Genomic DNA, 13139 nt, shown 5'->3' on the forward strand with positions numbered 1-13139 from the left:
TCATTCATGACATTCGAGTCTGAATTTCATATAATTTTCACAGTTTTCACAGGGAAAAGACCAGAGGCAAGAGAAAACTCAGCCAACCGAAAGAACTAACTGAAGGTTGTTATAAATCACTGAGTGGGAGCAGGAGGTCAGGGATGCAGCTCAGAGGCTCCAGCCACTGACAGCTTGGCTCCGTGTGCCACGGAAGGGTGTCAAGTAGTGGAGCCAGATCTGCTGGAAGGAGCTCGAGAAGTGGATGCATTCCGGCACTGCACTGAGGTTAGAACCATTGCTCAAAGTGCTTTAGGCCAGAAAGTCTGCTTTCAGATTCTGCTGCACTCCCTCGAGAAAAAAAAGCAACACCCAGGAAAACAATGCCCCACCATGGGAACACCCAACATTTAATGAAACTAACCAGCTTGGGGTTGGGAGGGAGGGGTGTCCATAAATCACTACACAGGCAGGGCAGATAATCTGTGGGATCCTTGCAAAGTCAGCCCAGGGGACGTCTTGCCTCACTCTTATTATGACACTCCTTGGTACATGCCTGTCATTTCTACTTCCTGGGTCCATCGCTGCCGTTTTCCCATCAGTGTCACCCACCTTGTGCCCAACTCTCCTGACTGTAAAATCAGATCGCGTTGTCTACATGGCCTGTTACCTTCTCGATCAGTCTCATCCTGATTTAAATGCTACTTTGAAGGCTTCATTAATACAGGATCATTATTTCCTTAGTTATTTCTTCTCTTCCCATACCTCCTTGCCACCCCTGCAAGTATATATAGTGGCCTGAACTAGGTGGAAGAAAGTTTGTGTTTATTTCCATTTCATTGCATTTCGCTGAAATGTAACGGGTACCTCAATGGAACATGATGCGTCACAAAATCTAAGCAGGTTGTTCTTCTTATGCACCGGGTGCCTGGTCTCGGTTCCTTGAGCCTTTCCCCAGGTGTCTTGGACATGGCATCTCCATGTGATATCTGACCACTTTAACTCCATAGCTCTTCCAACTACAAGGAGGCTTTCAGCATTTGGAGTTTGAGATTTGATTACTCAGTGAGGGGAGACATTAAGAAGTGATCTCACAGGCATGATTTGCACCTTGCAAACTTGCTTAGAATTTTAAGCAGGGGGTTTTCCAAGTGAACTTGCCTCACTGTCCTGGTTTGCAGGCCTAAATTATGAAGCAATTAATATACAGCACATAAAACTGTCCAGTCTGTTTGTTCTTGCTGTCACACCGTCAGTAATGATGGCAGGAACTGACTAATGAACCGGCCCAAGTATCTGTGTACACGGAGAAGGAGAGAGGAAGAAAGGGGGGCGAGCGGGAGAGAGCACGCTTAACAAATATAACTCATATTTCTCCAAGAGCGCGACTCTTCCATTTCCTAATGCTTTTCTCATGAACAGTCCAGGTCTTTCAAAAAAAAACTTTATGAAATTTAAGCCCCGTTTCTCATTTCATTGAAAAACCTTTAAGAAAAGCCATTTTTCATACTTAAGACTTTTTCAAATCTCTCCTAACCAGTTACACTCTGTATTGTATCTTTTGTAGCTGGCCGCCGTCCAGCGACAATCCTTAAAAATCCCTTTACAGTTTTAAAGGAAAATACAAGCTCTCATTTACCACTGGATGGAGTCAGAAAATAAAAGCTTAATGCCTTGACAGGCCTGGATATTTTTTTGAGGCCTAAGTCTGATTTATGGCAGTAGCCGGCAAACCAGGCTGGTGAAATATTTGCTGCTGCTCCCAGGGATATGGAAAAATGAAGTGTGAAGTTCTGGGGAGAGCAGGCCACAGCCTTCCAGTCACTAAACACTCCCACCAAGTTGGCAGGGGAACAGAGCCCTGGGCTGCAAGATGAACCTCAAAGGAATAGGGGAGGAGAAAGGGACTGTGCACCGTGTCAAAATACTGCCAGGGCTGAACGCTCGCCATACATTTTGTGACATGGGGTGGGATGTTTATGAGGGGGGTTCAGGGAGGAAAGAGAAGAGAGACGTTTTCTTCCTTCTTTCCTTATTTTATTTTCTTTATGGCGTCCCTGTAGGGGCTTCACTCCAAGTAGAAGAAATTAAGAGCAGCAACGGGAATGTAGGAAGTTGCTTAAGCCCCCACCATAAAATCATCCAGATCGAAAAATATGATCTGGTTAGAGAGAAAGCACTGGCCTGCCCCGGGGCGTGCAGCTTCGAGGCAGGAAGGCAGACCCGCTTCCCACACCTCGGTCCCCAGGCCTGAGAGCGTGGGAGCCGGATTTTCATTCCCATGGAAAGGGAATTTCCTAGAGGTAGACGTGGGGTGGGTTTTTTCCCCAGAATTTTCTTGAAGTGAGTCATCATAAACACACACGCCAGGTGAAACACTTGCTGTTTTTTTCTCCCCTTTATTTAAAAGTAAAAATAAGATAAGTTAGTTAACATCCACTCTTTGGATTTGTTTTTGATTTTTAGTTTCTGAAGTAGAGGTTGGATTCCCAGGCTTACCTCAAGGGCTTCATCCGCACCTGGCGTGGCTCACGGGGAGATGGGTGGAGGCCGAGGGGAGGGCGGGGGTTCATCCTCATTGTTTTCTCAACTGAAAAAGCCCTCTTCTAGGTGACATTTTCAATAAACAAAGGCCAGAGTAAGCAAAAGAAGGGAACGTGCAACTCATTTTCTCCCCATGCAAACTTATCTTTGGAAGATCAGTGTCAAAATCCAATTCATTTGAGAACTAAAATGTGCCTTTTTGTTAACATTTAAAAGCATTTAATAACAGCATCTCTATCTGCCAGTTGGAGACTGATGTTTCTGTGAAGGCTCCGGGTCAGTTACAGCGGGCCCAGTCATTACAGAAACGTTTTCACCCGTGTGCAGCCAGCCCCGTGCTCCTCTCTAAATCACTAACAAACACACCTACTCGCACTCAGGCAGACTCTCCCAGACTCACTTTAACACCCCCACAAAAACGGCCTCGCTCATTTACTCCCTTATCATAAAGTTAAACTCAGATAATTCAACTCAATAAACATTCATTGGTGCCTACCACGTATAAGGTACTGTTGGGCAACGGAGCGGGCCGGGAGAGCCCAAGGTGGAATGAAGAAAACAAGGCTCTGGTCCTAGACCTCAAGACGTTTGCAATTAATGGAGGGAGAGACTGGTCTTTGATCTATATGCCTTACGGTAAAATGTGCACTTAAAAAAATGTGCTCCCCTCCCACACGGGCAGAAGAAGAGAAAACAGAGACCTAGAGAAACTGAGTGATTTACTTGCCCAAAGCCACCAACAGCAATCACAAATATGATTGAGCTGTGGTATGTGCTGGACGTTAGGCCTAATGCTGCCTGTGCCTTAGCTTCCAGAACCTTTGACAACCTGTGGAGAGGCTCCTCCTCATTCAACAGATGAGAAAACTGAGGCTGAGAGTAGTTGAGTAACCTATCCCAGATCGCAGAGCAAGGAGGTGTGGGGCAGAAATCACAGCTTTTCCAGAGTGCCCTTGTTCCCGCTGCAGAGTTGAGACTAAAATTTGGTCTCCTGCCTCCTGGCCCACTGCTTTTCCCACTTGTCTCAAGCCCCCAAACCTGTGACAATGAGGTGGAGTTTAAAAGAAAAAATATGCAACATTTTACCCTTTTGTTTGTGTGGAAAGGGCTACAGGTAAAGAGTTGGCGGAGTGCTTTGCAAACTATTTTTGTTTATTTGGAAGCATCTGGATTTCAGCGTTACAGAGGCTTGTAAATACTTGAAGACAATTTGAACTTGGTCATTCGTACAGCACAATGCTCGAAAATACTCTTTTTGGGAAACTGAGACATCCAGGGCATGCACAAGGTGAGCGGACCTCTGGGGGGTGGCCCTGGTGTGGTTCGGCGACATGCTGAAAGAAACTGTTAAAAACGGACTCTGCTCAGTGGTGACTGCCACACACATTACAGGCCTTAAAACACACACTCTCAGTCATAGTTCACATATTTTCGCGAGTGTCCTGGCTTTCCTCCACCACTGAAATGAAAGTGAAGGTGAAATCATTTGGGGGCCACTAGAGTAGACTTCTCACCCTTGATAGCTGCCCATAGATTTAAATGTCTCACAGGAGACCCAATTAAACATTAGTGAGCTCCCAATTCACGGCAGGATCATATTTTCTGGCCATTTTCATCACTCACACTTCCCAGCAATTTAACAATGAGTTTAGGATATGACCTCTTCCCTCAGGCACCCCTCCCACCTCTTTTATTTAGGGTCTGGAATCTAGATGGCTCAAGTGTCTGGAAATAACCATAGGCAGATTTTTTTCAACCAAACAACCAGTTGCTCCCTCCACACACCCTGATTGTTAGGATATAAAGTTGTCACAAATGAGGGCTGATGGGAGTCTTGGTATTTTGCTGATAATGATCATTCAAGACGATCCCTGGGGCATAGGCCAAGGGAGCACATGCAGCACTGTAGCTCACACAAAGATGTTTGTGCAAACAAATGAGTGAATGGATGGAGAGGTGCCGCCTCTTGCTTGTGACAGCTAGAGGCATGGAGGCAGATGGTGAAACAGCCTATTCCACTCTCTGCTTGCCCCAGAATGACCCCATTCTGTGTGCTCAATCAGGAGCAGCTACTTCACACTGGGGCCTGCATTCCTCCGGGCGCACCCAATGATTTTCTAGGGCTTGTGCTGATGCAGATGGCTTAGACAGCACTGATTTTTGGATTCACATCCGCTGCACTCTTTTCTAAAACTCACCAGGCAGAGAACACACCTCTGGGTTTCCTTTTATTATTTTACAATTGCCTTTCTCACACCTTTTAAATAAAAGGCATCTTTTCATCCATCCCAATCCCATTGTATCCTATGGGATATAGTGAATCAAAATAGTTGAAATACCCCCTGGGTTTCTAAGTAATGAGATAATTTGAAAAGCCATTTCTCTCTAGGGAGAATCCCAAGGGAACAAAGCAAAGAGAACTTTGGAGGGAAATATTGAAAGGGGACCGAGCTCTATTTTCTTCCATGACGAACTCATGGCAAGTCTCCATGTATGTATGTATGTATGTATGTGTGTGTATGTGTATATGTATCTGCCATAGCTGTCTATCTACTCCATTCACCCATCTATCTATTGGAATGACAATTCAGAAATGACTCGGAGATATATTATTTGAATTGAAAACTGAAGTTCAATTTCCCTGTGAGATAATGAGTCTGATTTGGCTAATTGGAATAGTAGTAAGAACTGCTTTGTCCTTTAGGTCATATATGGTAGACTTTTCCCAGAAACAGAATAAACCTAAATCTGTGGCAACAATGTTTTGATGACGTAGAACTAAAGCACAGGTAGCCTTCATAAATTGCCAGGTGATGCATTCTTTATAACTATCTAAGTATGTGATGATGGAATTTAGTTGTCATCTTAAAAATGTAGCTTGAAAAATTCTTTTGAGGTTACACACAAAAAAATCACTTGAAGACCCCTGGTTTGGAGAATGTTTGGGGAAATAGGAAAGGAGGAGGCTCATTAGTAGGCAGAAAGAAACCTTTGGAATGAGAAGAATGCTCTCAAAATTGCAGGAATCTGAAAAGAGGTGGAAAAGGGTGAAAAAACCCTGGGAGAGAAGATGCTACTGCACTTGGGAGTAGCTTTGATGTTACGTGATCTTGATGAGCTGTCCTTCCAGAATCAGAATACTCTTGCCATTCAGGTTTATTTGTTTTAACTATCAGAACAATCTGGAAGTTAACTTCGTTCATACCAGATTTTACTTCAAGAGAATCAGGTAATCAGAACATATGTACAAAAATCACAAGCTTGTTAGTATTTTGTTGTTGTTGTTGTTTTTAGCTAGTTAGTGAGAGTATTTCCAAGTCCTATTAAGAAGTGGTTGTTATATATACATTTGGCTGTTCATCCAATAATGAGCCATGTTGATATATTAGGCGTATTACGTAGGGGATTCTGAAGTAGTTGGGGCAATGGAGTGCTGAATACTGGTGGGCTACACTCCCCACAAAAGTATTTATGCTGAGACACCTTACAAAGAAAACACCTCATACAACAGATACACTTTTAGAAGCTGTGAGAAGTGGCCAACATGCTGTGAAAGATGTGCGATTTAGTGCTGATGCCAGGCCAGAGATAGCTGTGTTTAGCTACCTAATTTACTGCTCTCTGGCCTCCGCTGCACCCCCATTAATCTGTCAGCCGAATGAGCTCTAATTATGCCTCTTGTAAGCTGGTGCACTGTGGCACATTCTGTTTGAGTGGAGATAGATCTTCAAGATTTACTGCACGCAGGCTGATAATCTCCAAGCGAGAGGGTGGGAAATCTGCCTCCTCCCGGAGACTGAGGAGGCCAGGAGAGGCAGGGAGAAGCAGATGGGCATGGCAGAAGACGCTGAAGTTTCGGCTAGTGAGTCACTGTACTCTCAGCCCGACAAAATGCAAAACACATTTTAGTGTGGTGCTCTCATGCAGATGGGCAACATGTAGCCTAGCATGTATAGTGTATGCAATCAGTTCATTTGAGAGGTTGTTAGAAGCTAACACCTTCCACTGCCAACCTGGCTGCCCCAAATGCTCGGCCGGCTTCTGTGGCTGGCCCACTTTCTGGATGGATATTGCAGTGAAGAGGGGGAATGGAAGGGTTTAAGAGGGAATTGCCTTTTGTTATCGATCCGTTTTTATTACCTAGGTCATCTCCCTGAGTCCTCATCAAAATCCTTTAAAGTATACACTGTAATCCCTAATTAGGAAATGAAGGAAACAGAGTCACAGGGAGGCTCTGACTGTGTGTGTGTGTATGTGTGTGTGTGTGTGTGTTGGGGAGTCATGCGATCCCATGGCCCCCACTCCTGGGGAAACCTGAATGCCTCTGATTTCCTTTTCCCCGGCTTGCTCTCTCTTGAGCAACTCACTGATACCTGCTATTCCTAAAATGGGCTTTGTGGATTTCCGACTGTTTCAATGCGCACTGCTGGCCTCCTCTCCTCTCCCTCCCATCTATCAGAAGTTGGTGGGGATAAGTCAGATAATGGCCGTAAAAGTCTTTAACAGTTAGGAGAAAGCTGTCCACACATAAACACTGCAAACCATAAAAATTCCATGTGCGTTCCTAGCCACACCCATCCTCAGGGAGCAGGAGACAGTCCCCTATGCGGGAGAGCCATCTCCGGCAGCTGCTGGGTCCGTACCTCCCTCGGCCGACCGGACAGCTGGAGCGGAGGGACTCTGCACTGCTGCGTCGCCCCAAGTACTCTGTGGGGGGCGAGAGGAAATTTGTTTCACAAACACTGTGACCGCATTTTCATAATTTTTCTTGTCATTTATCCCTAATTTAACCAGTGTCATAGCAGAAACTTCAGATGTTGTGAGTTTGACTTTTAGGGAAGGCCATGTGCAGGCATATTTTCAAGTTTAATATTAAATCCCATTTGCTTTCAGTCTAATTTCTTTTAGGCTCATCTTGGCATCGCTGGCATAGAAAGCAAAAGAGTTTACTTCATTGCAATTCCATGGATTAAATAAAAAAAAAATGTTGAGACCCCAGAATCTGGTTGAGACTCGGGACAGGCCCCCAACCACTGCTGGAAAGGAATTTTTAAGTGGCCTGAACACACAGGACCGTGGGTTTCATGGGCTACCCACAAATTCTCCGAGAGCAGCCCCTGAGCTCCTTTCGACCACATCGGAAACCAAATTCTCTAAACAGCAAATGTAACCATGATAAGTGGTGCCATGTTGGTGATATATCTCTCAGAATATTACAAACTGGGTAGCTGAATTTTTCATTGCCTTAGAGATGTCCACAGCCAGAGATCTAAGGATAGAAAGTTCATGTCTCTCTCCATTAAGAAATTTAATTCACATTTTACTCGGTCTCGGCCTTTGATTAATACTCTGGACACATCATGAAGCAGTCCTTAGGATTATGAAAAGTGATTTGTCTAATCTGTGTGCCAGTCCCCTTTGGGGTCTACATAGGAAAAAAGAAACAAAAAACCAACACTCCGTAGCTATTGATTTCATAGCATTTGCTGAGCGTTTGCCTTTACATTCCGGCCCAGTCAAGCGGATAAAGAGCAACTTGATCCATGGAGTGTGGCGAGAGCGTTGTCGCCGCCTGCAGAGCCGATTCATCTGGAGGATTTCATGTCGCACGTATCAACACTGGAAGTGGGTTTTAATGAATCTCGAGCAAAATGAAATTAATGTGAAAGTGAATGTAAAAACATATGCTTATGGTTCCAGCTGGCTGGTGGAGGGGCAGTCAAGGTCCCCACTTCAACTCTTGACCCCGAGGTATAAATTTTGGCTTACCCGGGTCGATGCGGGGCTGAAGGACAATTGTGGACGACAAAAGTGCCACCATGCCTGGCCTACACTGATGTTCTCTGAATGGAACCGGCACTCCCCGCTCCTCGGCGTCTCCTTTCTCAGTACCGTTTGACTCACTTCTCCACCAAACACAAAATCTCAACCTCTCCGCCTTTTTGTCCACAAATAGAACCTCCCCGATCTCAGTTGGTATTCTCTCCCACTCCTTCCAAGGCCAACCTGATGTGCACATCTTTGTAAACAGATGTGCCCCACATAATGCACGAAGATCAGTAACATTCTGGAGATTAGGCAAGGGTCTCAAAGTGTTAGATCAAGTGGGGGAATTTCGTGGCAGTTGGTCCGAGAGCTGTGCTAGAAGAAGTGGGGCTTTGACACACCTCAGTGTTAGAGCTCACCTGGCAGTGGTCTATTTCTCCTATATAGGGATTAGGCCCTGTCTGGAGGGGTGCATCATGCAAGAGTCTTGCTTTAATTACTTAAGTGAACCAGAGAGGGATTTAGAAGCACCAGAGATGAGGGGTAAATGGAGCTCAGGCACTGGTTGGATTGGATAGGGGCCTGTCATTCTAATTTGGGAAGTGCAGGCAAGGCTGAAAGAGGCTTGGGAAGTCACCCCTAGCCTTCACCCAAGCTACATACGTAAGGAGACTTGACAGGTAATTAGTTCCCGTAGAACAAGACTGCATAACCATTTGGGCAACAAACTTGACCATCTTATGAACCCTTGAGAGAAGCAAGATTTTCCTGATGAAATAGAAATACATTTCCTATTGTTTTGTTTTGCTTTTTCCCTCCAGTGAAAATAATAATCTAGTGCTTACTAACAAACTTGATATCACTTTGTACATTAAATATTGTTATTCTTGGCTCTTTTCTAGGCTACATACTACCAAATATTAAAGTTTCCTGTCTTGATTTATATTTTTAAATCTTTCATTACATTTCTCCATTTTCTCAGGGCTCTATGTTTCCCACTTTCTTTTAGCTAGATGATATCCCAAGTGAAGGAGAATATTGAGCTATGCTTGACACTAGGCCTGAGAGTCTAAAGTTTGGGTTCGCATCCTACCTCCACCACTTACAAAGGGAGACGATTCTGAGCTGCAGCTTCTACATCTCAGAACAGACGCAGCTGAGCCTCTCTCCCTCTGAACATCGCTGTGAGGGCTAGATTCGAAATATGGTAGCACATCATTTAGCACCTGGAACATGGGTAATACATAATAAAAAAAATTGTGTCTGTAGCATGACCAAAAGAGACAATGGTACCTGAACTATCAGGACAATAGTGTTGACTCCTAATGTTATTTGTCAAGACGTACAAGGTTTTTCAAGATGGCATTTCTGTGAGAGTGCCTTTGACGAGTTAGAAAAGATTCCAACGTAGAGCCCTCAAAACACTGCGCCACCCTCGGAAATGGGAGCCATGACTTTCAACGAATAATCTAACCTCTCTGAAACCCCATTGCATCCCCAGGAAACTGGAAGTAATACTAAATAATACTATTACTTCATTGTATTGTGAAGATTAAATGAGATATAGTGTGAAGACTTCTGGAACTTCTGGAAAGGTGGAATGAGGAGGCTTGTCAAACAGTTTCCCCAAATGCAATGATAAAACTGGGGAAAATATTACAAAAACAACCATTTTAGGACTCTGAAAAATCAACTAAAGACATACAACAAATTGAGAAGAATTTATTCACTACGAAGTATTGACACCTGGCTGAGAATGAGGTGAATCTTTGGCCTTTTAGGCTGGGGCTGCTCCCACCCTCCACTCCCCACCCCAGTTCCGTCAGCGCAGGAGTTCGACGAGGCAGGGCAGGCCATTGAAAACCAGCAGGGTTGTTGCTGCTGGCGGTGGGAGGGAAGAGGCTGAGTTATTCTGGAGTGGAGTGCAGAAAAACCGTATGAAAATTTTAATCATCTTGCTGACAAATGAATAAGGAAGACCACCAGCTATCCTGAAATAGCAATCCTGGCAGAAGCAAGCAATAGACAGGCAGACTTTCCAAAAATTAACAAGGAGATTCAAGGTGCAAGGTAGTCATGGTGGACATTGATAGCATCCTTGGAGGTCTGGAAGGCTGCACACCAATGTGAGGCTGTGGAAACACCCAGGAGTGACCATTCATACAGCTCTGGCTGAAATGATGTGTAGGAAGCCAGACTTTACCACCCCACCTCAATAAAAGGAGAAACCCCTCCCCCAACACCTGAATAGATACATTAGTGGCCACATATTTCAGGAAGACATACTTTATAGATCTGTCCAAAGAAGTCACTAAGTCATCGAGGGAGCAAGCAAGTGAACAAACAAAATAGCCCTCTCTTTCTCTCTCTCAAGATGATCAAGAAAAGAAGGAACAATTTTCTTGCTAAAAAGGGTCATGGCCACGTGTACCAACTGCACCTGATGCATGCCCAAGGACAAGGCCATTAAGAAGTTTGTCATTCAAAACCCAGCAAAGGAAGCAGCTGTGTCTTTAATGCCTATGTGCTTCCCAAGCTGTATGTGAAACCACAGCTGTGTGAGCTGTGCAGTCACAGCAAGGTAGTCAGGAATTGTTCTGTGAAGCCCAGGCAGACTGACCACCCCGCACACCAAGTTAGACCTGCTGATGCTGCCCCACGACCTCTGCCAAAGCCCATGTAAGGAGCTAAGTCCTTCAGAACTAGAGAAAATTTCTCCGGAAAAAAATAAAATGTACATTATATTAAAAAAAAGAAAGAAAGAAAGCAGCAGCAACCACCCTGAGGGAGAGGAAATCAGAATTCAGAGTTGTTATAATACAGGCAATGAAATGTTCAGTTTTTAATAACAAAATTACAAGACATGCAAAGAAACAGGAAAGCATGACTCCCACACAGAGAAAAAAAATAATAAAGCAGCCAAAACAAGCTGTCTTTGAGGAAACACAGGCTTTGGGCTTAGCAGACAAAGACTTCAAAGCAGATATTATAAATATGTTCAAAGAAGTGAAAGAAACTTTAAATAATCAAAAGGAGAGTATGATGATGACACATTGAATTGAGACTATTAACAAAGAGATAAATTATATAAGGGAACCAGGTGAAATTCTGGAGGTGGGCAGTATAATACATGAAATGAAAACTTCATTAGAGTCCCTCAAAAGCCGATTAGAGATGAGAGTAGAAAGAATCAGCAAACGTGAAGAAAGATCAACAAAAATAATCGAATCTGAAGAATGGAAAGAAAACAGCATGGCAAAAAATGAAGAGCCTCAGAGATCTGTGGGAAATTGTTACGCACACCAACATATGTGTAATGTGAGTCTTAGTAGAAGCAAGAGAGAAGATGCAGAAAAAACATTGAAAGAAACAATGGTTTAAAGTCTGAAAATTTGATTTAAAAGATTAATTTAAAAATCCAAGAAGTTCAACAAACTCACGTCTTACAAGAAAAAAGAGAGGCACACCTAGGCACATCATGGTCTAACTATTCAAGGGCCAAGACAAGGAGAAACTTGAAAGCAGTGAGAGGAAATGATGCAATATGAACGTGTGGATGATGATATGTCCGAAGCTGATTTCCATCAGAAACTGGAAAGAAGGTGACGGAGGACATAGTCAAAGCACCGAAAGAAGAAAAAAGGACAGCCAAGAATACTAGATCCAGCAAAACTGTCCTTCAAAAGTGAATTAGGTATCTTCCAGGGAAATACATATTGAGAGGGTTCATTGCTAAGAGACCTTCCTTACAAGGAATATTAAAGGAAGTCTTTTGGGCTGAAAGAAAATGACACCAGAGAGTAACTTGAATCCACATGAAGACATAAAGAACATTGGAAAAGGTAATTATGTAGGTAAATATAAAAGACTGTATTGTATATTTCTTCTGTTCTTCTTAAATTGATTTAAAACATAATTGCATAAAAGAACATTTATAAAACTGTATTTTGGGGGCTATAATGTATAAACATGTAATATACATAACAAGAATAGCCAAACTGAGGGAGATGTGATAGGGCTATACTGGAGCAAACTTTCAGTACTATACTGGAATTAACTTAGTATTAATCCAAAGTGGATTTTGATAAATTAAGATATACACTATAATCCCTAGAATAACCACTAAGAAATTAATTTAAAAATCCAAAAAAGAAATTAAAAGTGAACACTAGAAAATATCTATTTGACATGGAAGGTAGTAAAGGAGAAACAGATAAACTAAAAAGAGCATGAGGCATATAACAAAAAAAAACAAACCCCAAATACAAAACAAAAAAATGTGGTAGACACAAATCCAAGAATATCAGTAGTTGCATTAAAGATAAATGGATTAAACACTGCAGTCAAAAGGCACAGATTGTTGTACTAAATAAAAAAAAAAGACTTGGTTGCAGGGGGAAGGGAGTATAATGGGGATAAATGGTAATGAGAAAAAATACAAGCAAAAAAAGATTTAACTATGTGCTATCTACAAGGGATGCACTTCAGATTCAAAGACACAAATAGGTTGCAAATGAAAGGATGGAAAAATATAATACAGAAACAATAACCATAAGAGAACTATATTAATATCAGACAAAACAGATTTTAAGACAAAAAATGCTGTTAGAGACATGGAGAGATATTTTATCATGATAACAAGACCAATTTACCAGGAAGATATAAAAATTATAAACTTATGTATACCTAAGAACAGAGCCTCAGATACATGAAGAAAAATGACAGAATTGAATAGATAATTCAACAAAAATAGTTGGAGGCTATTGAGAGAAAATTAGCAAGGATCTAAGGAAACTTGAATAACATCACCGGCAGCCTGATCTAGCTGACATCTATAAAACACACCATTC

At 42.8% G+C, this 13139-nt stretch overlaps 1 protein-coding gene and 1 pseudogene across 3 annotated transcripts in view; both read left to right on the forward strand.

Moving 5' to 3' along the window:
• RUNX2 (RUNX family transcription factor 2) overlaps window positions 1–13139 on the forward strand; it is a 319729-nt gene that overhangs the window by 250356 nt on the left and 56234 nt on the right. The window lies entirely within an intron of this gene.
• On the forward strand, window positions 10664–10972 carry LOC114495502 (annotated as a pseudogene).

The sequence above is a fragment of the Phyllostomus discolor genome, chromosome 4 (genome assembly GCF_004126475.2).
Source record: "Phyllostomus discolor isolate MPI-MPIP mPhyDis1 chromosome 4, mPhyDis1.pri.v3, whole genome shotgun sequence".
In the NCBI taxonomy this organism is placed as follows: domain Eukaryota; kingdom Metazoa; phylum Chordata; class Mammalia; order Chiroptera; family Phyllostomidae; genus Phyllostomus; species Phyllostomus discolor.